General features: G+C 42.5%; 1 protein-coding gene and 1 long non-coding RNA gene across 5 annotated transcripts in view; one reads left to right on the top strand and one right to left on the bottom strand.

Moving 5' to 3' along the window:
* Positions 1–6,187: 6,187 nt before the first annotated feature.
* Positions 6,188–13,801, bottom strand: LOC118578347. Its single transcript, XR_004944248.1, has 3 exons — positions 13,642–13,801; positions 8,695–8,807; positions 6,188–6,414 (listed from the first exon to the last, which is right to left on the bottom strand). It is a non-coding gene; the product is annotated as an uncharacterized LOC118578347 (long non-coding RNA).
* Positions 13,802–13,869: 68 nt separating this feature from the next.
* Positions 13,870–27,474, top strand: part of Kiaa1958 (KIAA1958 ortholog) — a 166,322-nt gene continuing 152,717 nt past the window's right edge. For 2 of the 4 annotated variants that reach the window (XM_036178017.1, XM_036178016.1), the window contains exon 1: positions 14,096–14,154. The gene's annotated coding sequence lies outside the window, so the exon portion shown is untranslated. Of the gene's footprint in view, positions 14,155–27,474 lie in introns of all 4 variants that reach the window. The other 2 variants (XM_036178015.1, XM_036178014.1) reach the window with 2 other exon arrangements.

Consider the following 27,474-nt stretch of genomic DNA (forward strand, 5'->3'; position numbering starts at 1 on the left):
GCAATCCAGTATTGATTCGATTCACCAATGCTGGCAAGAAGACCTCTAGTTGGACGTCAGGAAAAACCTGGGGTTGAAGGCTATAGGACAAGGCCAGAATGGCACCCGTAAATATGGGAGTATTAGTCACCCTACTGTAACACGAATCTTAGAAGGTCTTACTAAAAACAAAAACAAAAACAAACAAACAAACAAAACAACCTGGAGCCAGATACTGGGGTGAAAGCTGAAAGATCAGAGAAACAGAACAAGCCACGGCCACCAGCTATTACCTCACCAACTCCACGAAACTGACTGAAATCCTCAGCCTCAAGAGTGCGAGTTTCTGTCTCCTCATGCCTTATATATCTTTCTGTGTCCTGCCATATTACTTCCTGGGATTAAAGGCATGAGATCTCAAGTGTTGGGATTAAAGATGCGTTGCCACCATGACTGACTCTGTTCCCAGTGTGGCCTTGAATTTACAGAGATCCATCTGAGTTCAAAGGCATGAGATCTCCCGAGTGATAGAATTAAAGGTGTGTGCCACCACTGCCTGGTCTCTATGTCTAATTTAGTGGCTGGCTCTGTTCTCTGATCACCAGATAACTTTTATTTGTTAAAGCACAAATAAAATGCCACTATACCCTGCAATTAGACATCCAGTCCCTATAGCCATGGCAGCCCCAGAGCCCCAATAGAAGGTAGTAAGCCCAGTCAGACCCATGCCTGCTCCCATTGACTTGCCTTCCAATCTAAGACCTTTAAATCTTTTAACAGCTACCTATTTGGTTTTAAATGCCTCCAAGCCCAGTCTCACTAAAACTTGCTGTCTTTCCCTGGATACAAAATCCCCTCTTACTAAGGGAGACTGTACTGACTGTTCTGACACCCAATCAAGCAGATGGAAATAATCAAGCAAAGAGAGGCTCACCTTACAGTCTGTGACAGGGAATGGCCTCGGCATAGGCTGGCCTCCACCAAACTATGCCAATCTCTGCAATGAGGCTCAGAGTCCAACAGGGACAGGGTACTTAATTCCAGGTGATGCCTAGTGGGCTTTCACCACCAGCTTAACCCCCTGTGTAACAGGCCCAAGTTTTGAATGACACTCAGGATTTCTGTGTCTTGGTGCCATCAGTCCCCAAGATAACCTATTACCCCAAAGAGGAGATCTTCTGGTAGCACCATCAGAGCAGGCCAAACAAGAGGTTTTCATGGCCATCCTCCCTCCTAGGCCTGGGCTAGGCCAGGGCTACAGGTAATGGAACGTCAGCTTTCATTCTCCAGGACCAGAACTATAGATCCTTAAGTATGTCTATAGATGCTGAGACAGCCACGCTAGAAAAATCCATCACCCACCTAGAAGGGTCCCTCTCTTCCTTGGCAGAAGTACTCCAGAATAGAAGGGGACCAGACTTGTTCCTACAACAAGGAGGTCTTTGTCTGACTCTAGAAGAACAATGTTGTTTCTATGCCAACCACTCAGATGTTATCAAAGACTCTATGACCCTCCTCAGAAAAAAGACTACATGATAGACAGCTAGAAAAACAATGAAATGAGGGATGATATGAGTTGCTCTTTAACTGGTCACCCTGGCTAATGACTCTGGCATCTGCCTTGGTCGGTGCCTTGGTCCTTCTAATGCTGGCCCTAATTTATGGACTTTGTATAATCACTGCTCTGGTCAAGTTTATAAAAAAAAAAAAAAAAAAGAAAGAAAGTGGATCTCCATAGTGCAGCTGCTGGTCCTAAGACAGCAGTACAAACCACTAGGTCAGGACCCACCGGGCCCTGACACAGAGACAGGAGGAATGAGAAGCCACTGTAGCACCATGGTGGGCTTCACCCGGCCCCGGCCTCTGCTAACTCTGAGTTTCAGTTAAATTTCAATCTCTGTTTAGGTCTCATTTTTTGTTTCAGTTTTCATTTCTGATTAGGCAGATGAGGGAGATATTGCACAGCAGACTGATTCAGCACTTACAGCCCCAACCAATCAGAAATATATTATTGTGGCTGCCGCTTGCTTGGCCAAGCATGTTTGGGATGACCTAATCCCCTCCTGGTTGTCTATAAAAGGATCCTTTGGGCTTCTTTGGGGGTCATCACCATTTTGTTGTGTGGCTGACCCCTGCATGCAGGAACTCTTCTCTCAAGAAATAAATGCTCTTGCTTTTGAATATAGGAATGATGGTCTATTATGGGGTGATCTGCAGATCCTAACAGTACCTCTGTTTCCAAGAGTACCAAAAGGGTACCAGAGACTCAACAGTTACTTCCTCAGACTCAGGGAAACATTTACACTGACCAAAGGGAAAACTTACCCAATTGCTGCTGGTGGATGGAGTGCTGAGCCAGAAGGTGAGTCTGTTGTGGGTAGATTGAAGATGAGGAATAGGGTCCCAGTGCAAGCTTAGACCATGAGGGGAAATGCAGGCACTAGAGAGCCTATCTGAGTTACAGCATCCAATATAAGTATTACAGGTTGGATGGAAAGGTATCCTGGCAGCAGGGAGCCAAGGAATACCACAAAGTCACACTGCACAACAAACCTCACACACGAGATTTATTGGAAGGGGAAAAAGACCAGGAGGCTGCCTCTCCTTGGATGAAATACAGCAGAGAACTGAACAGGATATAGGGCTTATATAGGGTTTATTGGGAAGGGGGTGGAACTTCTTAGGGTAGAGCTTTCCAGGGTAGAGATTGATGGGATTTCATTGTCCAGAGATTGGGTCTTTTACTCTGCAGAGTTGGGGCAGGGTTCAGAAGTTATGGCAGTTAAGAGTGTTCTGTTGGTGGAACTTGGCACTTAGAGGTCCTTGGAGAGAGGGGCATTTGATTGACTCAATTGGCTTACACATAAGCCCTCAGTGAAGTCTAAAATATGACCGTGGGCACATTCTAACAAACACAGCACCACAAGGTAGGAGTGGTTGTCTGTACCCTAAAGCACCGCCCCTAGTAGGCAGCAGAAACTGCTAGGTACCTGCCCCCACCCGGGGAGTCACCGAGACAGGGACCCCTTAAGACCTAGATTGCTTGCTCTCTCTTGACTACCTCGTGGTCTTGGATGCTGGTGCTGCAGATCAAGGCAGAGTTCTCCAGAGAGACTGCGTTGGACTGAGCCCCACCCCTCCTGGATCCCAAGACCAGCTCCTTTGTGCTTGTTGTGAGTTAATCCAGACTAAATCCCTTTGATTATCAGATAGACTCCGTGGAATTTCTTCATTACCAAAGATTTAATTTTTTTAAAAAAATTATTTAATTTTATGAGTGTTGTGTATATGTGTACCATGTGTGTGCCTGGTCCCCATGAAGGTCAGAAGAAGGCATCAGGTTCCCTGGAACAAGTTAGAGATGGTTTCGAGTAACCATATGGGTTCTGGAGCCAATCCCAGGGCTTTTGCAAGAGCAACAAGTGCTCTCAACCACTGAACCACTTCTTCAGCCCAATTTCCTTCCTTTCTGCCTCTTTCTTGCCCGCTAGTTAAGTTTCCTGCTCTCAGCAGATCTGTTAGCCTCCTGCCAGCACCTCCAACCTTCTTGAGATCCAAGAATAATGAACTTGTGTTTTACTCACTTTGATTGTACCTCGTAGCTCTAGAAAGTCACCATTGTGGCTTATAGTCAAACAAAACAAAAACCCGTAACAGAAATCACAACAAATACTGCTTCATTCCTTTTTACTGTTGACTAGTATTTCACTGTATGATCCTACAACACTCACCCCTTCATAAATTGATGGATAACTGAGTTCTTCCCAGTTTGGGGTTACTATGAATAATGTTGCCTGTGAATATTCATTCATGTAAATTATTTGTGCTGATACAATTTTTCTTGGCCAGAAGTTCTGCATTGTTGTATGGGAATTTTGTTTAACCCTTTGCAGGACTGCCATGTTTCTCAAAGTGCACAGCACCCTGCTAGCACCAAAGTGGAGTTCTGGTACCCCACCTCTGGTACCCCACCTCCTCACCAGCGCTTCAACTGCCTTCGCCATCATCTTGGTGGATGCACACTGGCGTCTACTGTGGTCTTGGTTGAAATGTTCCTAGTGGGCTCTCTATGATTATTTTAAAATCCTACGGTGCAGTGAAAGCCTCCATTCTGCCCTGTATGTCTTGACCATATTAATCACAGCTGTTCTAAAGAGTCCAGCTAATGACCAGGACATCTGGGCATGTGTGCATGTTTTCACTGTCCTCTTTTCATTTTTGTTTTCGTTCTTTTCCTTGGTATATGTGGTAATTATTGGTAGGGTACCAGATATTATGTAGGAAAAAATTTGAAAAGCTCCTTTACCAAAGATTTATTTTTGGCAGGCAGAATATTGGAACTTCATCAACCTGGGACAGAGGTAGTTCAAGACTGAATTGTAGGCATTGGTAGGACCATTCTGATTTTCTTTTGCTCTGACTTTGATTCATGATCAGTCTCAGTTGAGACACTGGTGTATAACCAGGTCCACACTCCTATTTGGAAATTCTTCCCAGCACTGTCTTAGTCAGGGTCACTAGTACTGTGATGAACACCATGACCAAAGCAAGTTGGGGAGGAAAGGGTTTATTTGGTTTATAGTTCCACATCACAGTTCATCATTGAAGAAGTCAGGGCATGAACTCAAACAGGACCAAAACTCATACAGGAACCTGGAGGCAGGAGCTAATCCAGAGGCCATGGAGGAGAAACTGCTTACTGGATTAATCCCAATGGCTTTCTCTGCCTGCTTTCTTATAGAACTAAGAACCACCAGCCCAAGGATGGCACCACCTACAATGTGCTGGGCACTCCCTGACCAATTACTAATTGACAAAATGCTTTACAGGCATGTGTAATAAAGTATCATTTTAAGGTGTGTTACTTTTGTTTAGCTCTGTGAAGCTGTGTTACTGTGTCTGTCTAGAACACCCGATGGTCTAATAAAGAACTGGCCAATAGCAAGGCAGGAGAAAGGATAGGTGGGGCTGGTAGGCAGAGAGAATACATACAGGGAGGAATCTGGAGAAGGGAGAGCTAGGAGCCAGAGAATGAGGACTCCAGGGTTCAGCCACAGAGTAAGAGTAAGATTTACAGAAGTTAGAGAATGGGAAAAACCCAGAGGCAAAAGGTAGTTAGGATAAATTAAGGAAAGCTGGCAAGAAACTAAGCCAAGCTAAGGCTGGGCATTCATAAGTAATAATAAGCCTCCATATGTGATTTATTTGGGAGCTGGATGGCAGCCCCTCCCCCCGAAAAAAGCAAAGAGCAAAAACCTCCAACAATAGGCCTGCCTACAACCTAATCTTATGGAGGCATTTTCTTTGTTTTGTGTTTGCTTTTTGAGACAGGGTTTCTTTGTGGAGCCTTGGCTGTCCTAGAACTAGCTCTGTAGACCAGGCTGACCTCAAGAACTCCCAGAGATCCACCTGCCTTTGCCTCTCAGGTGCTGTGATTAAAGGTGTGTGTCACCACCACCTGGCTAGAGGCATTTTCTTAATTGAGGTCCCTCCTCTCAGATGACCAGATATCGAGGACTATGGGGGACCAACTCCTTGACAGTCCCTTCCCAGTCTGGGAAGAATCTACAACCAGCTGATAATTAATCTTTGATGAAAAGAAATGAATCTATGTACATGAAACCCCTTAGTTCATACAATTTATTATTCTGAGTCGGTTCTCTCTCTACAGCTTCTATTCTGCTCTCGTGCATAGCTCCTTTCTTGCCTGACTTCTCTCTGCATTTATTTGCTGTCCCCTCTGAGCTCTATTTTAATTCTCTCCTCTTAGTTCTGCCCCATCTAGGTTCTCATCCATCTAGTTCTTTCCCATCTTAGCTCCTCTCTCATCTCCTTGTTTCTATCTTGTTCTTCCTCATCTTGTTCTTCCCCATCTGGCTCTTCCTCATTTTCCATCTCGTTCCTCTAGGATCTATGTGCTCAGTCTACATTCCTAGAAGTGGTTAGGTAAGAAGTTACGGGTTTATTAGTAAGGCTGTATCAGAAAGGGTCTCACCCTAAATTGCACAAGAAATAAAGCTATCCGCCTGACCTAGGAGACAGGAGTTGTTTTGTAGGGCCCTGGATGCTTGATAGGCATTTTAGACAAATATACTGTTAGGAGTTCTTGGAAGCATGCAAGAAAATCATTTTAGGAACCAGCTAATATATACACAAAAGCTAAAATATCACCAAGACTCCTTCAGCCATGGCTTGACCTTTGGAGAAGTCCTTGACTTTTCCAAGCACTAGCTTCTGCGATAGTAGCTGAATTCCATATGTTTTCCTGCAGCTTGTAGCAACCCCAGCTTGTGTGAAGTCGACATAAAACTATCCGGCACAAGCACCATGAGACACTGAAGACACCTTTTAGAATGTTTTTCTGTAGCAGTTTCTTTCCACTTTATTGCTTGGCTTCTTGCCCCTTGTTTTGCAGGTAAGGAATCCACAAGTTCCCTGGGGCAAACAAACATATAGTTAATTGTGGCAAAAGTAGAATATAAAATTTAGTTTCCTAATAACTTTTAGTATATACTGCTGGTGTTAACTATATTTAAATCTTTATTTTATATTTTTATTTGTTTATTATTTATTTATTTACTTACTTTAGTGTGAGACAAGGTTTCTTTATATAGCCCTGGCTGTCCTGGAACTCCCTCAGTAGACCACGCTGGCCTCAAACCCATTGAGATTTGCCTGCCTATGCCTCCTGAGTGCTGGAATTAAATGTGTCTGCCACCACCATCTAATTATATTTAAATCTTCATGCCACTCTTGGCAGAGTTACCTAATCTGTGAAAGCTGTGAATGCAGCCCAACAAAATGGCAAATTTACTTAAAACAGTATGAGATTTATTATTTTATTAAGGATTTTTATTTCTTATTTGTGTGTGTGCATCAGTGTATATGTTTCAGTGTGTTTGGGTGCCCATGGAGTCCAGAAAAGTGTGTTGGATCCTTTGGAGTTGGAGTTTTGGAGTTAATAGGTGCTGTGAGCAATAGGATGTGTGTGCTGGGAACTGAACTCGGGTGTTCTGGAAGAATAGGAAGAACTCTTCAATGCTACACCCTCTCTAGCCCTGAGATTTACATTTTTAATATGTATTTTGTGTATGTCTGTGTGTGGGTGTGCATGTGGGTCAGAGGACAACTTGCAAGAACAGGATGCATTCCTCCACGGTGTGGGTCAAGCTTGTAGGTAAACATCTTCACCAGCTTGAGGGCCCATTATAAGATTTTGTTTTTAATACTTTCTTTTCTTTTTTTTTTTTTTTTTGTCAAGACAAGGTTTCTTTGGGTAGCCCTAGGTATCCTGGAACTCATTCATAATGCCTTTTAAAACGATACTCAATTGTGAAGTTCTTGAGCATGGACTTTGTAGGTGGTGTCATGTTGCAGTTTCAATGTTGGATATGCCCACTAGTAGGCTCTATTAATTCCTATTTTGCCTTTCCCCCCATGATTTCAGTGACAGCTGCTATCTCACAAACATGGAATCATTTGGTACCTGTCCATTTGTAATAGGCTTATTTCATTTAGAATAGGTTCATTCATGTTGTAGCATGGGACCAGATTTTTTTTAAAGGCTGAATAATATTTGTATTTTCTTTATTATCTCTCAATGTGCATGTGGGTTGCTTCCACATCTTGGGATAATGTGATCTGATACCTCTTTAAGACTTTGTCTTTTGGACGCATGCCTAGATGTGAGATTACTAGGTCATATAATTTAATTTTTCATCTTTTGAGAATCTACCATTTTGTTTTGCATAGTGGCTGCACCTTATTACATCAGTAATGCCTAAGGGTTCCATTTTTCTCCACAGAAGCACATCTTAGGAAGATGTAGCAATTAACTATGTGTAGTGGATTTTTTTTTTTTTGCCTGCCTGTCAGCTCCCAAATGAACAAAGATATGGAGACTCCTTATTAATTATAAAAGCTCAGAAAATGGCTTACACTTGTTACTAACTAGATCTTACAACTTAAACTAACCATTTTTATCAATCTACCTTTTGTCTCATGGCTTTATTACCTTTACTCTGTACTACCCATGATGCTTCCTCTCCCAGAAGGATATATACTACCTAAGTAAACAGGAAGTGCAGAGCAAGCAACTTCCAAAACTAAAATAAAGGACAGACACATCTGGCTGTCTGGACAGTCATCCAAGGTTCCTCTTAGATGTTGGAGCATCCATCTTCAGCCTACAGGCCTAGGATATCTGATAGATTTTTCTGTGAAGCAGGAATTTTGAAGGACTGTCCTACCTTGTCTTTGCAATGTTTGGCAGACACTTTCCTTTGTGTCCTGCTTGTACAATTTGGACAGCATTCTGTCAGCAGCTGAGGCAAGGGCAGTTTCTTTGCCTAGTGGCTAGCTTTTACCACAAAGAACGCATACTCCCTATGGAGGTTCTTTGATGCCCTTTATTGTCTCTGAAGTGGATTGGTGCTCCTAGGAGCAGACATGTCTCATTGTCATAAAGACCTTATATTATTGAAACATCTTAAATACCATATTCTGAGGGTCTCTGAAGTTTTTGAAGACCACCTGTCTATCTCAAATATATCTCTGTTTGACCATGAAAACATAGTAACTACAAGTTTGGTTGTGATAGGTGACTAACTACTAACCTGTATTTCCTTATTATCCTAAATAGTTTGTAATAGTAACTTTCAAGGACTAGAAATTTATATTACATTGTTAAATGACTGTACAATGAATGTAAAATACCTTAAACAAGAGTAGAAATGTAGGTCTGCTGGTGTTTGCGGCTGCTGCTCTGTAGCATGTGGTTCCTCCTGGTCCTCTTGAATCTTCTCTTTTTCCTTGGCATTCTGATCAGTCTGGACAGGGCAAATAAAAGGTGAGACTTGGAGAAAGGAACCTTTCACTCTTGAGGCCTACTGTATCTCCTCAGGATTTGCCCTATCCAGATCCAGCTATCACTCAGTTTTCAGTTCAGAAAGTCACTCCACAGTCTGAGGGCTCCAGCTCAAACGTGAAAGTCCAGGTTCGGGTAAACGTCCATGGCATTTTCAGTATGTCCAGGGTGTCCTTAGTAGAAGTGCACAAGTCCGAGGAAAATGAGGAGCCGATGGAGACTGACCAGCATGCCAAGGAAAAAGAGAAGATGCGAGTGGACCGGGAGGAACCACGTGCTAAAGAGCAGCCGCTGCAAACACCAGCAGAACGCAAAAGGAGAGCTCCTTTCCAAAGCAATGCAGGTACAGGATGTTCTAACAAAAATAACCTGAAATTTGTATTAATATACAGAAATACCTAAACAAGAGTAGGAACATATATAACAAAATAACCTTAAATTTGTATATAAAAAATCCATACCAATGTAAAATGTTTAAGACTAGTAGTTGCTTTTTTAGTTTAAAAGTAGATTCAACTCAATAATCTACCCTTTTATCCTATTCTTTCTTTCTTTCTTTTTTCCCCAGAGCTGAGGACTGAACCCAGGGCCCTGTGCTTGCTAGGCAAGTGCTGTACCACTGAGCTAAATCCCCAGCCCCTTATCCTATTATTTCTATACCCCCTTTTTCTTTTCAGAATGAGATCCCTGAATCTATTCTCCTTTCTTCAACGGTTTTCCTTACCATTTTCAATAAATACTTGTAGCCACCCCCACCCCCCAAATGATGACAAATATCCATAACCCATTCAATGACCAAAAAACTCCCATCCCACCTCTTGGGAATGTAGGCATCGTGTTTTCTAAGTTGCATCCTGTTGTCTGGCGTGGAGGGGGGTGACGGCATCTCTAGGGACCCTGAGAAATTGGGGTAATATTCAAGTCCTGGGAGAGCTAGCTGTTCACTTGCTGTCCAGTCTCTGTGCGAAGGGAAAGTCCAAGGCTTATCTGCAGTCCTGGCTAGAACAGTCTGTGGGGCTGGACCATCTTAGCCAGCAGCCTTAAAGCTGTTCTGGATGCCAAACTTTGAGGAAACGGCAACAGGGGCACTCTGAGATGCCCGACCACCTGGGTCACCTATTTTCATTGGTGTCTGGCCCCCTTGTTCTGAAAACACACACATTTTCAAAAGTAACATATATATTTGCATTAACACAAGAATGAAATGCAGTGTGTATAAATCAGTTAAAGATGATTTTTTATTTTATGTTTGAGCAGGCAAAATATACATTACCTGTCTTGTAGTTGTTTTAGGTTTTGTTTTGCTTTGTTTTTAATGTCTATAGCCAGGATTTTCAGGGAGTGTCCCCTGATCAAACCTGACCCTCTTTAACTTTGAATTAATCCATAACCTTTTGTTTTCTATAGAAACAAAACCATAACCTCTTTTCAATACAACATATTTATTGACTTCCAATTTTAAGTTAAGACATCTAAAAAATATATAGATTGGTTTAATTCAACAGTTTCTATAATTCAATGTTTCTCAGCAGCTATTCTATACCCTTTTTTTCCCCTTAAGCCTATGCACAATGTTAAACACACTGTGGCCTGTTTAGAGTTTTCCCCCATCTGAATTTGTTTTACTGCGTATCAGTAACCTTTTTTGTCTGCATGAGCAAAACCTTAAACCCGCCATGAGGCTTAGCTCATGCATCCTGGTGCCTCCAGCACTGCAGCCAGCATAAGACATGAGACTAGGAAGCTGCATTTGACTCCTTTGTTTGGTTGTTTAGAACCTTTTTACAAAGTTTTCTCAGGTCTTATGTAGTTATATGTGGCCCCACATTGGTCACCATGTGAGCATTCAGACTCACTCCTTGGAATCCTGGAAATAAGCAGACAATGCCCCGGCCTCCCAGTGTCCTGATGTCATCTTATGTAAAGCCCACTTTAAGAGAAAACTCCTCCTCCTTCCCTCCCTCTCTCCTATTCCCACAAGGTGCACCTCCCCCCTCTTTCCCCTTTCTCCTTCCCTCCATTCCCTCACCCCTATCCCCAAAATAAGCTTTCCATGTGGACATGTGTCTGTGCTGTATTGTAACACACCATTTGTAAGGCAGATTTTTCTGTCCCGCCTACCAGCTCCCAATAACCACATAGAGATGTTTTATTAATTATTAAAGCTTGGCCAATTAAAGCTTAGCTTACAAATGTTACTAACCAGCTCTTCCAACTTAAATTAACCTATTTTTATCAATTTACTTTTTGTCTTATGGCTTTATTACCTTTACTTTGTATTGCCCACGCTGTTTCTTTTCCGTCTGTCTGGTGACTTTCTGTCTCCACCTTTCTTCTTCCCAGCGTCCTGTCTCTCCCAAAAATTCTGCCTAGCTATTGGCTATTCACCCTCCCCCGCTTTTTATTAAATCAACCTAAGTGACAAATCTTCACAGTGTACAAAAAAATTATTCTATAATTATGTGAGAAGTTTTGCTTTGCTTTGAGTAGATTTCACTGACTCAAAGCATTTATAAATGTTTTTATGGGGTTGGGGATTGAGCTCAGTGGTAAAAAAGAATTAAAAAAAAATGTTTTTATTTAGCTCAGACCAGAGTCTTGATAATAAATAGGGGTAAGAATATCAGCCTAAGGGGCTAAAGAGTTGGCTCAGCTGTTAAGAGTGCTTGCTGTTTTTCCAGAGGACCCATGTTTGATGGCAGTTCACAATGGTCTCTAACTCCAGTTCCAATGCCCTTTTATGACCTTAGTGGGCCATCCTGCATGTAGTACACAGACATAAAATACTTAAATAAAAGAATATCAGCCTTAAACAGCTCATGATTGTGAGGGACTGGCGGAAGCTGCCATGTAGGAGAGAACTGACTGATGTGGCAATGTAAGTTACCTGACAGGTCTGGGATGGCCCTGGGTCCTGTGTTTACAATCTCTGTCATAGTCTCTCACTTACCTCAGAGGTAGGAGTGACTGAGATTTCCCACCATAGGCGGTGTGAGGCCAAGATGTGGGTAGTACCTAAGGCTAGTCATTTATGTTCTAAATATGACTTCCTAGCATTATAAATGTTTTGGAAATTGCTCAGTGTTGTGAGAAGAAGAGGGAGTTAAAAACATGGACTCTGCCTTCAGCCTTGGCAGTTTGAGTCCCAATAAACCTTTCTTTCTACCCATGGGGGGTTTCAGTGGTTTCACTTCAAACTCGATTGCAGAAGTCATATGGGCTACATGAGATTCTGTCTAATAGTAATAGTAGTAATAATAATAATAATAATAATAATAATAATAATAATAAGCAAACATTTTGAAAGAGGATGGGAGCCAGGCGGTGGTGGCACACGCCTTTAATCCCAGCACTCAGGAGGCAGAGGCAGGTGGATCTCTGAGTTCAAGGCCAGTCTGGGCTACAGAGTGAGTTCCAAGACTTCCAGAGCTACACAGAGAAACCCTGTCTGGTGGAGGGGTGGCAGGGAAAAAAAAAAAAAGAACATGGACTCTGGAGCGAGACTGCTTTGAATAAATCTTAGATTCTACAAGAAATCAGGTACTTAAGATTTCTTGTTTCTATGAGCCTCAGTTTCTGAAAACTAAAACCATAATCATCTAGTGAACTGCAAAATCACTCCTCAGTACATACCTGAAAATGCAGAGCTGGAGAGATAGCTCAGTGGTTAGGGTCACTAGCTGCTGTTCCAGGGGACCTGGGTTGATTCTCATCACTTATATGGAAGTTCATAAACATCTCTAACTCCAGTTCCAGGGTATTTGACACCTTCTACTGGCCTCTAAGGGCACCAGGTACACACATGGTACAGAGACGTACATGCACGCAAAACATCCATACACATAAAAACAATGAAAAATGTTAACACTTTTTCCATAATACAGTAATGTTAGTAGCCCCAGATTTTTAGGATCCTAGTACTAAATTAACAGCCTACTGAGTGCTTGGCACAAACCTGAGCATCTGGTAAGTGCTATAAAAAGGGTTTTTATTTTTTTATTTTTATCTATTTTTTGAGACAGGGTTTCTCTGTGTAGTTTTGGTGTCTGTCCTGGCTCTCGCTCTGTAGACCAGGTAGGTGGATTACAGCAAAGTGGTTTTCTGTATGCTGATGAGATGTGTAACTTGAGGTTTAGTGGAAGCTGGTAGTCAGCGAACAATGCATTTCATTTTATGTTTTACTATTATTATTTAGGGTCGTTTTGCCTGCATGTACGCGTGTGCACCATTTCAGTCAGTGTCTGCAGGGGCTAGAGAAGGCATCCGAGCCCCTAGAACTGGAGTTACAAATTGTTGTGAGCCTCTGTGTGGGTGCTGGGAACCTGGTGTTCTGGCAGAGTAGCCAGTGCTTTTAACCAGAGTTGTCTCTGCAGCCTCTGTGAAAACACTTTAAAGGTTGTCCTTAGGCACAAGGGTATAATGTTTGACACATGGGTGGGCAATAAATGGCTTCCAAAGGGACTACAAAAGCCCAAGATAACTTGGCTCTGGTTTGCCACATTTTAACAACTCTTCATAATCTTGAAGTTACATTATTTAGCCTTGTAGAATAGAATCTTTAACACCGTGCAACATCCTTTTTTTTTTTTTTTCTTTCTAAGAAGTCGGGTTTACAGGTGTGTGTGACACGGTGGGGCGTTAGGACACTACGGAGTGAGTACACTGTGGGTCGCAGGCCCCCGGGCACGCATCTGAGAGCGAGCAGGCTCCGCTTACTGCGAGTGTTTCGGCTGAAGTGCGCGGAGGCGGGGACAACGGACGCGCGTGGAAAGTCACAGAGACGGCGGGTTCCGTACCTGTCGGAGCGGCGGGGGCCGAGCTCGGCGGGCTCAGTGCTGCGCGTGTCCGCGGCGGGAGGCTGGCCCTCGCCCCCGTAGGGCAGCGAGTGCCGCGGGTCGAGCGCCTTCCGCGGGCGTCGCTACACACTTCCTGTAGGTCCCGCCGCCCGCCGAGCGCTTCCGGTGCCGGCTGAAGCCCGGGTCCGAGCCCCCGCCCCGCCCCTCTCCGGCCCCGCCCCGCGCGGCCCCGCCCCCGCGCTCCAAGCCGGGCGCGCGGAGCCCCGGGCGCACGGAGCGGCGCGCGCCGGTGGCCGAGCCAGGCTGGCGCCCGCGCCCCCACCGCACCGCCGCCGTCACCCGCCGCGCAGCCCGCGGGGCGCCCTTCCCGCTCCACTGGCTCCGGCGCCTGGGCCTCCGGCCGCGGTGCTGCCGCCCTCCGCCCCGCCGTCCCGCCCCGTCCAGCCCGGGCCGCCCGGCTCCCGCAGGCCCCAGCGCCCGCGTTCCTATGGACAGACGCACAGACACCTGCAGGTGGGTGAGAGCCCGCGCGGGGCTGGGGAGCGGGCGGGCGCGGGGCCTCTTTGTGTGTGGGCGGCCGCGCCGTGACCCGCCGAACCTTCCTTTTGTCTGCTGGGGCCGGCGAGGCGGGAGGGCGCTAGGGGCGGAAGGGTCTGCGGGCGCAGAGCCCGGCGCCCGCGGGTTCGCGGCCCGCGGCGCCTCGGAGGGGACTGTCCCTGCGCCAGCATCCTCGAGCCGGGCAGGAGGGCGGGAAGGAGGAGGGACGGTTTGCCGTGCTACTTGCAGAGTCCCGAGGTGCTTCGGGGCTCTGCCGGGCTGGCTTGGTTGTCGGGAGGCTCCGGGAGGTGCGTGCGGGGTGTGTGAAGGAACGTGCGGCGCTTCGCTCCCTTATTTATTGTTTCTAACGGAGGAGGGCTTTCTCCCCAAGGCTCCCCCCAGTCTGAGGCTGCGCACAGTGATTTGTGTTTGTTATCAAATAGATCTAGAAAGCTAGTGCGTGTCCTGGGGAGAGGAGGTTGGGTTGACCAGATCAAAACAAACAAACAAAATGTGGTTTTCTTACGGCTGTGTTTGATTTTAATATTTAAAGGTCAGATAGTGGTTTAAATGGGGGAGATCGAGCACGGCTGATTTTTTTTTTTAAACAATTGTATTTATTTTGGTTTTGAAGTTTTGGAGTAAAGTTTTTTCTCATGGTCGTTAGGTTTGGCACCAATAGAATAGTCTACCTGTTAGATAGTTAACTACAATCAATGTCCGGTAGTGACAGCTTTTACAGTAGGGCTTGCATGAGACCCAATGATAGGTCTTTCCATGCAGGCTAAAACCTTTGTTTTCCGTTTTAAGAGAGGAGACTTTTCACATCATATGAGACCGTGATGTTAAAAGTGATTTTCCTACCTGTATTTCTTTATGTATTCCATGCATACAAACCAAGGATTAGGTTGTTGGATATGGTGTTTCGAAAGGTGTAAGGTAGTAGTAGTTCTGAATTTTCTTAATTGATTAGCTTGCTAACTTCGTGAACAGTTGCTATGTGTTCATAGATAGTCAAATAATAAATGAAGGTCAGTGAGCATTCATAAAATTCATTTCACAGACTAATGTTTCTATGAAGGTACAGGGTTATGTTCTTATGTTAATCTTTTTGTTCCTCACTTTTAGAATTTTTTTTTTTTTTTGTCTACTGTGTGAGAATTCATAATGACTTACGAAAGTTTGACTGTTACCTGGGAGGTTTTTGTTTGTTTGTTTGTTTTAAATAGATTGGAGGATCACTAAACAATGGTAGATACAGCTATTTGGAGAAAGTGGAAGAGTCCTTAAAAAAACTAAATTGGAAGGAAAAAATATTATGGTGGGGAAACTACTTAAATTTCCATTAATTTTTTTAAAAATTAAAGAAAAAATTACAATTCAATGCACTTTTATTCAAGTACACTATTTTTATCATAGTTTAATATGCTTAAAATAGTGATTTTTGTGGGAGAAAAATTTACCCTAGATTCTTGCCCCAGTTACATTAGATTGTCTGTGCTGCATTCTGAATTTTTATGTTATTGGACTATACATTTATGCACACTTAATATCTAAAAGCAGCTTCACCTGCCATAATTGATCAGGTTTTATTATCTCCTGCTGTTATTTCCGGTCTAGATTAGGTAAATGAATTTAAACTACACAAAGACACAGAATTTAGCGTGTGGGTCTGGTCCACTCTGGCCTAAACCTTATGAATAGCTTAAAGAGACGTCTCCAGTTAGGTCTGGCCTTATCATGAACAGGGGGTTCTGGAACATCATCAGAGTTGCAGACTAAGTAACTGAATCGCTTGTTTGTGTATTTATTCGATTGTCAGTGGTAGTGATAAGACTTAACAAAGCATCTCTGTGTAAACGGGGGAATTAACAGTGAGTCTGTGTTGGGAATGCTTTGGCAGAGTAGTGGTTGTGCCCGGAGTTTTCTGGGATCAGCACTATAGTGTTTTTTCTGCGCTGGCTGAGAGATAATACCTTGCCTTTTCGTTTGTTTTCCACTGGTGTATAAACGTTACTACTTTTCTTTCTGTGTAACTAATAATGGTGTAATCAGAAGCATTCCAGAGAGGCTTACATACTTTTAACTCATTTTCCTTTTGGTCAGTTGCTGTTTAAGAGGGCAAATAAATTAATTTTTGTCCTGATTCTTTTTTCTTTAAACCTTATGACAAATAAATGCTCCTTGCAGAAAATAGGAATTTGTGTAAATTGGCCTCTAAAATGAAGCTGACATCTAACTGTATTTTTGTTTTCCTAAGCAACACTAAGCTGTCTTCAGTTAAATCTGGGAGACTTGAAAGTCTACAGGCTTTTCCAGTTCTTCCTTGTGTACAGTTCTAGCATAATAAAATAGAAATCTGGGCATTAGCAACCTTGCTCTTTACAGACCTGTGACTTTTGGTCCTGTGGCATCGTCCCCGCCCACCCCTGTGAGTCCCCTGTGGCCTGTGGGGGTGAGGTGGGGGTGGGGGTGGAAGCAAGCCCGAGTGTGAGGTGTGCTAGAAACTGCTCATTGCAGTTTGTCATCTCGCACTAAGAGTGCAGGCCCATGCTGCTTGCTGAGATGAAGGATTCATTCTTGGATTAATATCCTGGTACCAGATGTATGGGGCTGGCTCTAAAGAAGCTTTCCCTCTTAAATACTGTCAAAAACAGAGAAGCTGAAGATTGGAGAGAAGCCATTTATTTTGAACAGTTTATTTTATGACAGTTTGTGTTTATAAAGAAACCTGCTCATAATATTTACTTAAGGGATCTACATAGTTACCCAAAGACACCCCACGGGTTTCTTTTCTTTTTCTTTTCCCTTTAGGAAAGTTTCCATTGGAGCTTAGCTCTTCTGACACTTCTTAAGTTTCCCCCAGATCAGCTGACCTATGTATGGACTTTATTTATCACCATGATTGAAGAATTCTTTTGCTAGTCTGAAATTGCACTCTGTGTGTGCTCTGGTCGGTTTCCTAGGGAACAAATGCACTGCACAGATTCCATAATGAGGACTGTGGTTGGCTAGTGACTGTGTAAATTCTGTTGTTTGGTAAAGCTTAGTCTCAAATTCAAATAAAGGTCAAGAAAGCAAAAGTACTGAAAATGCAGATTTGGGGATTTTATTTTGTGTCCAGCGTCAACAATGTTTTAATAGGCTTTTCTGGAGAAACGTAAGTTCCCCAGCAATGTTCATTTGTTTTGCAAAGTATTACGCTTGAAGCAGGTGGGGAGATCTTTCACTGTTTCATACTGGTAGCCTTAGTGACAAAGGAGATGTATTTCAGAAATGTGTTATCACACTTGCAAATCATGTAGAGAGCACAGGGGCGAGGTGTAGGGCATCAGCAATATTTTTATACCTAGAAGGAAGTAACATGTATATTTCAAAACAATTATGGATCTTCACATGAAATAGAACTTTAAAAAACATAGAAGTGTTTGAGAAACTTCTTTTTTGTTCTTTTTGAGAGAGGGTTTTTCTATGTATCCCTGGCTGTCCTGGAACTTGCTTTGTAGACCAGGCTGGCCTCCAACTCACAGAGATATACCTGCCTCTGCCTCCCAAGTGCTGGGATTAAAGGTGTGCACCATCACACCCAGCTGAAAAACTTCTAAAAAATACAAAAAAAAAAAAAAATCTTATGATAAACTGCTGTATTTATAGTCTAGTTGCTTTCCCTTCTGATCTGTCTGAACTTTGACCCAGAACTGCAAGTTAGAGACCAGCTTTCCTCTCTCTTTGTACTCTCCTCTGAAACTCTGTCTTCTGTGGCTCTAGATAAGGACAAAAAGCAATGCACAGTGCTGGTCGGTAAAGAGGAGACAAGAAGAAACTTACAGAGAACCAGAACTCAAACTAAAACCATTGCAAATGTCTTCACTTTATGCCTGAAAAATTTTTTTTTTTTTTGATATGTGAATCATCAAGGATTCTTTTGTTAGCTTAAACATTAAAAGAAAATACATGGCCTGGTGGTGGTGGCACAGCCTTTAATCCCAGTACTTACGAGACACAGGCAGTTGGATTGCTGTGAGTTCAAGGCCAGCCTGGTCTACAAAGGGAGTTCTGTGACAGCCAGGACTACACAGAGAAGTTGAAAAACCAAAAAAAAAAAAAAAAAGGAAAAGAAAATACATGTACCTGTTTGTAATCACAGAGAATGATCCAAAGTTGTCTCCATCCCTCTTCCTTGCTAACCATGTTGTTTTTGAATTATTCACTTGCCTATTAGTTCATTTCAGGCATAAAACACGTCTTGGCTAGGTTCTCCTGTTCTTGGCTTTTCTCAAAGCTGGCGTGACTTGAATCCTTTATTCTTTTTCTGATTGCAAATACTGTGTCCCTTCAGTTTTCCTTACAAACACCGTTATGGGTTTCTGTTGTCGCGTCATTTAAAGCATAATTATCACCTATCAGAAATCCTCTTTTCTATTGTAGGACTTGATATGTCTAAGTCACAGTGAAGGATGTTTGTGAATTGTGTGGATGGGACATGGCCTTTCTCTCCACAGCTTCCCTAACAGCATCACACTGTGAGTGACGTTCTGATAATTCTTCAGGCTTAGGAGTTTTCTGTGTGGTCGTCTTCTGAGGGTCCCTTGGATTGGTTTTCCTCTGCCTGTCTGTGTCCTAATCTTATTTTGTAAAGACATCAGTCATTCTGAAAAGGATTATATGGATTAGAGTACCAATATGACTTCATTTTACCTTAATTACTTCTTTTGAAGGCCTTAGCTTCTGAGATAAGTTCCATTCTGAGGTACTGGCATTTAGGACTTGAGAGATGGATCTGAGGATACACTTTAGCCCGAAGCACAGCCTGTATGTCTACCCATTTGGAGCCCTGATTACATATTTACTTCATTCTGTTTCATGATTTCTAGTGGCTTCATCTTTTATGTCTTTGCTTTTTCATATTTCCCACAGGTTTACTGTTTTTTAAATACTTATTTTTATTTTATGTGTATGTGTGTGTGCCTGCATGATATCCACCATGTGTGTACAATGCTTGTGGAGGCTAGCCAGATAGCTGGATTCCTGAAACTGGGGTTAAAGGCAGTTGTGAGCCTTCATGTGAGTGCTAGGAATTGAATCCTAATCTTCTATAAGAGCAGCCAGTGCTCTAGCCACTGAACTGTCTCTCCAGCCTTTTTAAAGGAATGGGTGTGCTTGTGTTTCTGTCCATGTGTACGTATCTGTGATATGTGAATGTGTGCATGCAGGTGCACATGGACATGTGGGTGTGCTTGCACATGTCCATCTGTGGAGGCCAGAGATTGATATTGTCTGTTACTCTCCATCTTATCCTTAGTTTTTGAAACAGGCTTTCTGGATGAACCTGGAGCTTATTGATTCCGTTTGGCTGGCGGGCAGTGGCTTTGTGCTCCAGGAATCTGTCTGCCTGCCTCAGGCTTTGTTATATATATGTACACACACACACACACACACACACACACACACACACACACACCAGAATGGAGTTAAGATTCTTTTTTTTTTTTTTTTTTTTTTTTTTTGGTTTTTCAAGACAGGGTTTCTCTGTAGCTTTGGAGCCTGTCCTGGAACTCGTTTTGTAGACCAGGCTGGCCTCGAACTCACAGAGATCCACCTGCCTTTGCCTCCCGAGTGCTGGGATTACAGGCATGCGCCACCACCGCCTGGCTTGTTTATACTTTTTATATTTGTTATTTCTAGTGGTTTAAATTAGAAAATTCTGGAATATTAGAGACTTTTAAGTGTGACCACATTCATTGGAAGTGCAAAAGCTGTTCTGTTTTCGTGATTTCTGAGGACATGTTTCTTTTGATGGTCTATTGGTACTAATGCATGGTCCTCTAATTTAAACAGGAATTTTTGGGGTGACTCCTTATCCTCAGTCCTAGCTTCTGTTTATAATCAAGTCTCTAGATTCATCAGTAGTTTCCAAGATTTTCTCCATTCTGTCCAATCATCCCATACAGATACACTGTCCTCTAACTTTTGCAATTGGTCTTAAGTCTATGATTAACACAGGGACAGGAGGTGTAGCTCAGCGGTACAACATGTACTTAACACATACAAGGCTCTGGGTTTCATTTTAGTGTGCATGCACACACTGTATTTGTATTTTTCATGTATAACACAACCCTTTATAATAACATCTCTGGAATCATTTGGTAGTTAGAAGTTGATCAGTATAAAAATGACTCGTGAAAAATATTTCTTGCTTTTGGTTTTATAGGTCATAATTCTGTGTTATAGTTATTAACTGAGCCACCACATTGCTAAAGCAGCTATGGGAATATGTAAACGAACTAGCATGATTTCTGCTCTATTGAGAGAAATTTAATTGGTAAAACCAGTTATGAATTGCAGTTGCTCACAAATCACAGTTTACAGAATCTTAACTCCATTGTATTCTGGTTAACTGGACTATTGAATGAGGACTGGGGGTTGAGCCCAGTGCCTCATATGTACCACGTGGGCAGTGTACCACAGAATTTTATGTCCAGTTTGGATTTTCTTACAGGCACCTCTGTCTCTCTGCTTAATCCTCAAAAGACATTTTTTTTCCATCCTGAAAAGGCAATATTTTTACTGGAATATGCCAGAGTATTATTACCTGTTCTTTGTTAATTTTCCCAGATATACTATATTTTACTATATTGGCCCAAATATTTTAATCTATTATAACTTCTACTATTGAATATATTTCATTTTAAGGGTTCCTATGATATATATGCTAGATAATCCTTGCTTAACTTTTATGCATATACCTTTTAACTTTTTTTGTGGGTTTTTTGTTTTGTTTTATTTTTTTCTAAGCAGGGTGTCATTATGCAGCCAAAGCTAGCCTGGAACTTGCTATTTATACCGGGCTGGTCTCTAACTCACAGATCTACCTGGGCAGTGATTGAAGAGAGTACGCCATTATACCTGGCCAGTTATATATATTTTTTAAATCACAGTCTTCATATTTGCTTACTTATAAAAAGCCTACACTTAATTTATGTGTGAAGTTTCCCTTCACATGTCAAGGTCAGAGGACAGCCTTCTGGGGTAGGCCCTCTCCTCTCACTGTGGGATTGAACTTAGCTCTTACTACCCACTGTATCACCTTGCCACACACCTTGTGTGTGTGTGTGTGTGTGTGTGTGTGTGTGTGTGTGTGTGTGTATCACATGACATATATATAGACCTAGCGTCCCTTCTTTCCTAGTCTGTCCTGACCTCTGTCATTTTCTTTGTGCATCTTTCTGTCAGCTATCCAGTGTAAGTTCTTAGCTTTTCATTTCCTGTCTCTCCGCTCCCTACTCCAGCTTTGCTCTTCTTTCTTGTGTGTCTTTCTGGTCTTGTGTATCCCAGGCTGTTCTTGAACTCGCTATATAGCCAAAGATGGCTTGAACAATGCCTCCTACTTCCCAGGGGTTAGCCGTGCAGACATTGAAGCCCTGGGCCACAGCGCATCTGCTCTGTGCCAGTCTGTGGTCTACCTCTGTAGGCTTCCTTATTCGGTTCTTGTTCATTGTCTTTGCGGTGCCGCCACAGGATAGCTTGGTCCCTTTTTCATGTTTATATTTAAACAAGATGGTTATGTCTATATTTTAGGAGGAGCTTGCTGTGCTAGGGATGGGGAGTTGTCCTGGTTTCATGGTTCAAGATTTCTCTCCTTTATTCCTTTTGTGAAGTATTTTAAAATAGGGCCACTCAAAATGAAAGTGAAGTGCACTCATTAGAATGAAAATTAGTAAGTGTTGTGAGAACATACAGCAGCTGAAATTCTGCATTGCTGTGGGAATTCTACATTAGTATGGGAATGTAAATTGGAAATCTGTTTGGCAGTATCTACTTACACTAAACACATGCATGCCTTATGGTTCAGCAGTCCCACTTGGAGATACATTACCACCAAAGTAAATGTACTAGAATGAATGTTTGTGGCACTGATTATAATATCCCAAACGGAACTCTTCACGATGACCATCAATACAGTATATGGTAGACACTACCAGCTGGACTGCTACATCGATATACCCAAATAAATCACATCTGGTATTGATACCTTTGTCTCCTTCCCTAGTGGTCTCCTTTGGTCAACTGGGTATTAGCAAACCTTACTGCTACGGCAGCTTCATCAATGCGTAGCCATTGAGGAGAATACTGCCCTAAGACGGCAGCCAGAGTCCTAGGTCAGAGGCGCGCGTGTGTGTGTGTGTGTGCATGTGTGGTGTGTGTGTGTGTGTGCGTGTGTGTGTGTGTGTATGTGTCTCTGTGTGTCTGTTTGTCTACCTAGGGGAAGTGGAAAAAGAAAGGAAAAACATAGGGGTTCCTTAAATGCAATGAATGTTCCATTTCTGGTTATAGGCTCTGTTGTAAAAAGTTTTGAAGTAGTAGCAAGATATTTACTTACTATTTCTGTTCTTTTCTGATTGTATATCATGTTTGAATACAAAGGGAAATAAAGAGCCTTTCATTTAGCCTCTTGTATGATATTCTCTGAAGCTGGTCTTTCTTGGGTGTCTGTCTCTGCCTTGTCTCACTCCGTCCTCTTTGGTTGATTGACTCTAGCTCACAGCTTTCTTCCCAGGGTGTTATCGCTGGAGCATGAAGTAGCTCCCTTAGGCCGATATGTTTAGTGTTTGTTTCTCAGCTAATGGTGCTGTTTTGAAGTTCTGGGAATTTTCTAGGGTGAGGCCAACTGGAAGCAGTAAATCACTGTGTGTGTGTGTGTGTGTGTGTGTGTGTGTGTGTGTGTGTGTGTGTGTTTTCTTGCCCTGACCTCTTCCTGTGTTCCTTCTCTCTGCTTCCTGCCTTCTGTGATGCTCTGCTCCACTCCCCTCTCTCCACCATGATGGATAGATCCTGCCCCGTTGTTTCTCTCAGATCTGGAAAGCAGCAAAACTAGTGTGGTAAACTTGACAGTTTTGTGATAGCTGGGAAGACTGAGCAGCTTGACTGGTTGTTCGTAGAGGCAATTTCATTTAAAATTTCTTGTTCCCCATCTTTTAACATTAGCATTCTGACACTCTCACACAGCACCCCCCTTTGACCCACCTAGGTGATCAGTTTTTCTAGTTTATCTAATTTATCTAACTTATGGTGATAAACCAAGGCATATTTACTGTAGGGAGTCTAAGTCTTTTGCAATGACAGGTTTGTTAATGTTTTCATGGCAGTTTAGGTTTAGAAATTCACTTTATCCAGATTTTCGGAAAATTAGAAGCTAATTAGTGGATTTTTTCCAATACCAAAAATTAACGTTGTGGGAAAAGTTTGCCTTTTTAACTTTTTTGTGAACGTGTTTTCACAGTGAGTTTAAGTAAAAGCAGTTGTACCTTTATTTGCATTTGGAGATCTAGATTAGCAAACAGAAACATTTAAGATTATCTTTTTCTTTCCCTGGATAATTGTCATAAGTTCCTTACCTTTGAAGTTTTGTATCTTTAGTCCTGTTTTCTGTCACCAGTTCCAGAAAGGATCGATCAGCCCTACTGACAAGTCCATTAAATTTACTCATTTCCCCAAGTCTTATTTGCACAGGCTTTGACAAGATCCCCGTGAAATGTTAATGGGAGGTATCTCTATGCTTTCTGCAGAACAGCCCTTGAAAGATAAGCATCATCTGATGGCTTAGTCTTGGGAGCATTTTCCCTCTTGAACATAGTCCGGGAAAGATGTGTAGTCTTATAAATAGCAGTCTGCCTATGAATATACTGTACTTGTGAACATATTTGATATATGAATGTTTGGTTTGTATATATCCTACTTCAGTTGCTTTTTAGCCAATTGGCTCTGTTCTTTCTGGCAGTCAAAAGTCTTACCATGCAGTGTGTTTTCTATATACACTTCTTTAGGATGTATACATTGATAGGAAACCTCTAACTTTCTTTAAGGAATTCGTTTTCCTGTTGAAAATTAGGTTTGGGTTGGGGATTTAGCTCAGTGGCCCTGGGTTCGATCCCCAGCTCAAAAAGAAAAGAAAAGAAAAGAAAAGAAAAGAAAATTAGGTTTAAAGCTAGGTGTGGTGGCACATGCCTATAATGCCAGCACCTGGGACAGTGACGTGAGGCAAGAGGATCTCTAACTGGAGGCCAACTTTGGAGCTGCATAAGGAGTCCTGCCTAAAAAAAGTCATAGTATTTTATAAATTTACCCTATTGATTTCCTTTTTTAAGGTCATCTTTTTGTTGCTAAGCATTCAAAATCTATACTCTGTGTGTGTGTGTGTGTGTGTGTGTGTGTGTGTGTGTGTGTGTGTGTGTGTGTGTGCGTGTGAGGGAATCAGAGAGTAGCTCATGGTGTCATTCCTCAGGCACCATCCACCTCTTTTTCTTGTTTTGAGAAAGGGTCGCTCACTGCCTACATGTAGATTAGACTGTCTGCCAGCCAGACCTTTGGCGGTTTGTGTAACAGTGGCCCCATAAGCTCATATAGGTGTGGCCTTGTTGGAGGAGGTGTGTCACAGGCGGGGCTTTGAGGTTTCAAAAGCTCATGTCAAGTCCAGTCTCTATCTCTCTTTTGCTGCTGGCAGATCTGGATGTAGAACTCTGAGCTACTTCTCCAGCACCATGTTTATTTGCATACTGTCACACTCCCCATCATGATGTTAATAAGCAAAAATTCTGAAACGACAAGAAGCCCCTGTTAGGGACCTGGTCATGGTGTCTCCACAGCAATAGAACACTGACTAAGACAGAGGTTGGTATCGCTGTGATGGGCCTGTCCATGCTATTTGTTGGAGGGATATAGAAGTCTTGGGGACTTTGGACTAGCAAAACACTACCTGGGGCTTGCTTTCTTCCTGAGAGCTGCCTTGGTCACTGTGTCTCCACAGCAGCAGGACACTGACTGAGATAAGACCCAAGCAGCTTTGCGCTGGTGGCGAAAACCTTGAATCCCACCCAGCACTTAAGAGGCAGAGGCAGGCAAATCTCTGAGTCCTAGATGAGCCTGATCTCCTGAGTGAGTTCTAGGACAGCCAGGACTACACAGAGAATCTCTTTTTTGAAAAACAAAGCCCAAAAGAAAACAAATTAAAACAACCAACAAACAATAACAACAACAAAAAGACAAGACCCAAGGTTGCATCTGCCTGTTTATGTCTGTGCTGTGATAGGATCACAAGAGCACATTACCATGCTCAGCATTTTTTATTTTATTACTTCCTTCATTTTTTGAAACAGGGTCTCACCATGTAGACTAGGCTGGCCCCAAACTCAGAGATCCACCTACCTCCTCCCAGTTTTTTTGTTTGTTGTTTAAATGTGGGTTCTGGAGCTCAAATTCAGGTCCTTGTGCAATGCAAGGCAATTAAGTACTTTACCAACTGAGACATTTCCCCCAGTCCGTATCTGTTTACTATGTAGGAGGAGTTTCTCTGTCTCTGTAGCCACTCCCAAATAATCATTCAGTGACTTACAAATTACAAACTAACTCATATTTCTTACATACTGCTGTGGATATTGCTCTGTATAAATAAAATGCTGATTGGCCAGTAGCCAGGCAGGAAGTATAGGCGGGACAAGCAGAGAAGAGAATTCTGGGAACAGGAAGGCTGAGTCAGGAGACACTGCCAGCTGCCACCATATAGTTTGTAAGCAATATAAGTCTCTGTGTGTTTACTTGGTTGAGTCTGAGCAACTGTGGGACTGGCAGGTGAGAGAGATTTGGCCTGACCATGGGCCAGGCAGGACCGGGAAAACTCAAGCTACAACATACCTTCTGCCACGTATAGGTACCTTCTTTCAACATGGCACATTCATCTTGCTTCTCTCCGAGTGTCTCGCAACTCCTAAGACTACCCTTCTTCCTCCCGGCATCCTGCGTCTTGCTGTTCCACCTATACCTCCTGCCAAGCTACCAGCCAGTTAGCTTAAAAAAAAAAAAATTTTTTTTTTTGTTTGTTTTTTGGTTTTTTTTTTTCGAGGCAGGGTTTCTCTGTAGCTTTAGAGCCTATCCTGGAACTCGCTCTGTAGAACAGGCTGGCCTTGAACTCACAGAGATCTGCCTCTGCCTCTGCCTCCCAAGTACTTGTATTTGGCAAAATTGGAGAAAATACTGTTATCTATCTTTCTGAGTCTAAAGTTTTATACCTAATTTACTTTTTATCATAACTAAGGAAAACTTTAACTATGACTATCTAGTCTTCAACTCTAACAAAGACCCCAGAAGGGTGAAATGTTACCTAATGACAGGGACATCTGACTGCCTGGATAGTCACCTAGAGTTCTTAACATTGGGGCATCCAACTTTGGCCTACAGGCCTAGTATATATGATAGACATTTTTGTGTAACAGGGAATTTTGAAGGACTGTCCTACCTTGTCTTGGAAAAGTTGGCAATCGCCTGTTTTGCATCTTGCTGGTCCAGTTTGGACAGTATACTGTCAGCATTTGAGGCAAGGGCAGTTTCTTGTCCATTGGCTAACTTTTGCTACAAAGAAAGCAAACTCCATGTGGAGTTTCCTTAATGCTCATCATCTTCTCTGAAGTAGTTGGTGCTGCCAGGAGCAGATATGTCTCATTGTCATAAAAAGCCTTAAGTTATTAAACATATTAAATGCCATATTCTGTATGTCTTTCAACTGTTTAAAGACTATCTATCTAAATATATCTGTGTATGACATTGAAAACATACCTAACATGACTATAAATTTGATTATTATAGATGACTACTAACTGTATTTCTTATTTATACATTTTTAAATGGGCTGCATAGACACAATACCCCAAACAAGAGTAGAAACATACATACACTATAACAAAATAAACTTTAAATTTGTATCAGTAAACCAAAATCCATTCAATGTAAAATATTTTGAGATTAATAGTTGTTTTGGGTTAAAGTAGATCCAATAATCTACTTTTTTCCTGATCATTCTTGTATTATATATCGTTTTTTTCCTTTAGAAAGAGATCTTTGAGTTGAGTTGAGTTGTTTTTTTGTTTGTTTTTTTTTGACTATGACCCATAACTTGTAACCAACCTCCCCTGAACAATGACAAGCATCAATAACCCATGTTTTGGGAATGAGGGCTTTTTCCCCCCCTAGATTGCTTCCTGTTGTCTGGGGGTGTTGTCATCTCTGGGGGAATGTTGGGAAAATCAGGATAATTATTAAGTCTTGGCTAGAGTATTCTGTGAGGCTGGATCATCTCAGCCAACAGCCTTGAAGCTGTTTTGGATGCTGGATCACCTGGGCCATCCATTTTTATTGGTGTCTGATCACCTTGCTCTGAAAATACACTTTTAAAGATAACATACATATCTGTATTAATACAAGTATAGACTGTACATTGTACACAAGTCAGCCAAAGCTGTTTGTTCT

The sequence above is a fragment of the Onychomys torridus genome, chromosome 2, assembly GCF_903995425.1.
Source record: "Onychomys torridus chromosome 2, mOncTor1.1, whole genome shotgun sequence".
NCBI classification, from domain to species: Eukaryota; Metazoa; Chordata; class Mammalia; order Rodentia; family Cricetidae; genus Onychomys; species Onychomys torridus.